Here is a 4,193-nt window from a genome sequence, read left to right on the forward strand (position 1 = left end):
GAGCGAGAATTGTTCCAGCAGGAAAGCATTCATGACGTAGTCAGCATGATTCGAACCTACGTGGAAAAAACCCCAATGGATTTTTAATCCACCGCCTTCACCACTCGGCCATGACTACACACAGCGGCACTAGCTTGTGCATTGACCATATCAGCTGTGATCTCATTGAAAGCTCTCGCTGACTTGATGAGCTGAATGCTTCCATCTCCTTTCATACCTTTGCTGTCATTTGTAAGGTGCGAGACACCAATGTAAATGAAGAAAAGCACAAAGGTCGGAAAAGATATTTGCAGCCAAACTGAGTCAAAATTATTTATTGAAAGGAAAATCACACTTGGCAATTTGCTAGATCTCTTTGCGAACATGACCAGCAGAGGTCAGCAAGGGAGCTATTGATCTGAGTATTCTTGGACCTGAAGCAAACAAAGGTTAGTGACGTATTCATTTCTTTTTCTGGCGAACGAAATGTTCTTTCCTGATGGTTACAATGAAAGAGACGGTTCCCAATAAAAGACAAAGATTAAGTTGCATCTCGATATATTTCAATGTGACACGATTCATTTTAAGTCCCTAATTACCCCAGAGATGGAGGGGGTGAGTTACGTTTCTTCACTCTTCAACTCCTCAGCACGGACGTACAGACATGAAACCGCTAGAGATGGAGTTCTTGAATTGGGAACCAGCGACACTGAAGGAACTAGGCAAAAGTGAGGACTGTAGATGCTGGAAACCTGATTTTAGATCAGAGTGATGCTGGAAAAGCACAGCAGTTCAGGCAGCATCCGAGGAGCAGGAAAGTCGACGTTTCTGTTGCCAGTCCTGCTGCGTTCCGCAAACAATTTTCGTTTTTGGCTCAGATTTCTAACTACTGCAGCTATTTGTTTTATGTTAACCTTCATAATGTTTTGGACAAAACCAATGACCTGCCAGCATCGGAAAATCGGCAGAAGTACTGGTACATCGATATGTTTGCTGAACAATACAACCATTCCATGAGCGGGAATACGATCCGGGCCACGGGGCTGAGAGTACAGAATCCTCACAAGTAAATAACAAGACAAGGCGATAGATACTATAGTATTTGGTGTAAATAAAACACCCTTTCTGAACATTTTCGTTGCAGATTATTTTCAACTTGTCTTCGAAGATTTGCAAAGTGGGAAAAGGCCATTCCGTCCGTGTGCATTGCGGATAATCAGAGAGCCATCTATTCTAGTCGCAGTTTGCAACTTTGGCCCAAAGTCTCGTGGGTTCTAATGTTTCCAGGGCAAATGTCAATGAGGTTATCCTATGTTCTTAAATGGCACAATAACGGGGCAGAAGTATGACACTTCCACAACGAATTGTAAGTCTTTTGAGGAACTCATGCTCATTTTCACCCACAGAGGGAGACACACAGTAAGATATCCCCAAACTGACGGAGGTGTCCGTTGTGGAGAGCTGGAATTTGAAATGGACAATAGGACAAATGCAAGTTTTAAATGCGGAAGCACAGAGGCGACGTCCCACAAGGACTTCACAGGGGAGCGTCAACGTAGACCACGGTTAAAGCGAAACAAGTTAGACTCGTTATCCATTACACACGGTCACCTAGTCTACAGTACATGCGGTCACATAGTCTCCAGTACATGCGGTCACCTAGTCTCCAGTCCACGTGGTCACCTAGTCTCCAGTACATGTGATCACCGAGTCTCCAGTCCACACGGTCACCTAGTCTACAGTCCACGTGGTCACCTCGTGTCCAGTACATGCGGTCACCTAGTCTCCAGTCCACGTAGACACCCAGTCTCCAGTACATGCGGTCACCTAGTCTCCAGTCCACGTGGTCATCTAGTCTCCAGTACATGCGGTTACCTATTCTCCAGTCCACGTGGTCACCAAGAGACAAGCCGAGCGTTGGCAGAATGTCGATATGTAATGCCATGGACTTTAACGGAATCAGAATTAAAAAGGTGAACAAGCAGCGAAGATAATCACCAACACTGCTTCTCTTCGAAGTTTCCAATTTGTGAAGCAGTGCCTTTCACTGGCAAAGGAGAAACATTTGTCCTCAGCTGCCTGCTTCAGGGTCGCCTCCTTCTCTGCTGGAAGTTTCCATCGTTTTATTCACAGTCACGACGCGATTTCATGATCCACTCAAGTGAAAAAGTGTCATGGTGTCATCCAAGCAAGACCCTGCAGATACGCAGCGAGAGACCCTTCCTGCAGTGCATTTGCTAAACAACATCAGATAGATCCCATCCGGCCCAGCTGACTTATCGATTTTCACACTCTGCAGTATTTCTAATATCTCTTCCTTGTGAACCTCAATCTCTTCTAGTCGAGAACGCAGGTATCTCTGTACCTTCCTCGCCAACATTTTCGTTTTCTATAGCGAACACTGTCGAAAAATATTTATTTAGTGCTTCCCCTATCTCCTCTGACTCCACACATAACTTCCCACTATTATCCTTGATTATCCCAAATTTAACTCTCGTCATTCTTTTATTCCTGACATACCTATGGAAAGCCTTAGGGTTAACCCTGAACCTATCTGCCAACAACTTCTCATGTCTCCCTCTGGCTCTTCTCAGCTCTCTTTTTAGGTCTTTCCTGATATCGTTGGAACCCTCGAGCGCTCTAACTGAGTTTTCACATTTTGTCCTAACATAAGACTTCTTGTTCTTCTTGACCAGGGATTCCACTTCCTTAGTAAACCACAGCTCACGAGTTCTATATATTCCTTCCTGCCTGACAGGTACATACTTATCTAGGACACACAGGAGCTTTTCCTTGAAAGAGCTCCACATTTTAATGTGCTCACCCCCTGCAGTTTCCTACCACATTCTACGCTTCCTAAATCTTACCTCATTGCATCATAATTTCCCTTCCACCAGCTGAAACTCTTGCTCCGTGGAATACACCTATCCCTTTCAATCACGAAAGTAAACCTGAGAGAATTGTGGTCGCTGTCTCCAAAGTGCTCACCTACTTCCGAATCTACAACCGGGCCAGGCTCGTTACCCAGTACTAAATCGAAAGTGGCTTCGTCCCTTGAAGGTATGTCTACATACTGTGTCAGGAGGCCCTCCTGCACACACTGGGCAAAAACTGACCCATCTATAGTACTTGTACTGTAGTGATCCCAGTCAATATTTGGATTTTGTCTTGAGTGTTCCAGAGTTTTTCATTGTCCCAGAGTCCAGATGAAGTTTGCATTCCTCACGTACGTGAGCGGGAATTCTTTCAATGTCTCAGATCAGTTCCTGTCACGAGAACATCAGAGTCAATGTCCCGTCCTCTACTCATTCCGAAAGTTCACACTTCTTCATCCTCCTCTGATTCCATTTCCCAAAGAGTTTCTCAAGATTTCCCAAGCTGGAGCCTAAATTATATGGTTTACTTCTTAAACATTTTCACAGTATCTCTTCACAATCCTTTGGCTTGCACCATGTCCAGGGATGAGAAGTCCCGTTTGGTGGAGAGATTCCCGAGGCTGGTGCGTTTCACATTGGAACAAAGATGGTTCAGTGGAAATTTCCTGCGGTTGTTTGTAATGGGAGAGGGAGCGGTGGGGAATGAGCACTTTGACGAGCAGGAGGAAGTGTTGCCACTGACCCGAGTCATAGAACAGAGGACAGGGATTAAAGGAATCTAATGAAAAGCAGCACTTCTGCTTAGGACGTTCAATAACAACTGCAGAAACGCGATGTGTCGAGCAATGTATCTGGAAAGAGAAACAGAGATAATGTTTTAAATATGGAACATTTCTGATGAAGAACTCGAGTTTCCCAAGTCTAATCAAATTACCGGCCTGGTGTGCAAAATCGGTTTTCTGAACTTTGAGCGAAAATTGTTCCAGTAGGAAAGCATTCATAACGTAGTCAGCAGGATTCGAACCTACGTGGGGAAACCCCAATGGATTTTTAATCCATCGCCTTCACCACTCGGCCATGAGTACAGAGAGCGCAGCAGGGTTGAGCATTGACCAAATCAGCCGTGATCTCATTGAAAGCTATCGCTGACTTGATGAGCTAAATGCTTCCATCTCCTTTCATACCTTTGCTGTCATTTGTAAGGTGCGAGACACCAATGTAAAAGAAGAAAAGCACAAAGGTAGGAAAAGATATTTGCAGCCAAACTGAGTCAAAATTATTTATTGAAAGGAAAATCACACTTGGCAATTTGCTAGATCTCTTTGCGAACATGACCAG

General features: G+C 44.6%; 2 non-coding genes across 2 annotated transcripts; both read right to left on the reverse strand.

Moving 5' to 3' along the window:
* Positions 1–35: 35 nt before the first annotated feature.
* trnaf-aaa lies at positions 36–118 on the reverse strand. Its single transcript has one exon. It is a non-coding gene; the product is annotated as a tRNA-Phe (tRNA).
* Positions 119–3,858: 3,740 nt separating this feature from the next.
* On the reverse strand, positions 3,859–3,940 carry trnaf-aaa. The gene has a single exon. It is a non-coding gene; the product is annotated as a tRNA-Phe (tRNA).
* Positions 3,941–4,193: the final 253 nt, after the last annotated feature.

The sequence above is a fragment of the Chiloscyllium plagiosum genome, unplaced genomic scaffold (assembly GCF_004010195.1).
Source record: "Chiloscyllium plagiosum isolate BGI_BamShark_2017 unplaced genomic scaffold, ASM401019v2 scaf_4105, whole genome shotgun sequence".
Taxonomy (NCBI): domain Eukaryota; kingdom Metazoa; phylum Chordata; class Chondrichthyes; order Orectolobiformes; family Hemiscylliidae; genus Chiloscyllium; species Chiloscyllium plagiosum.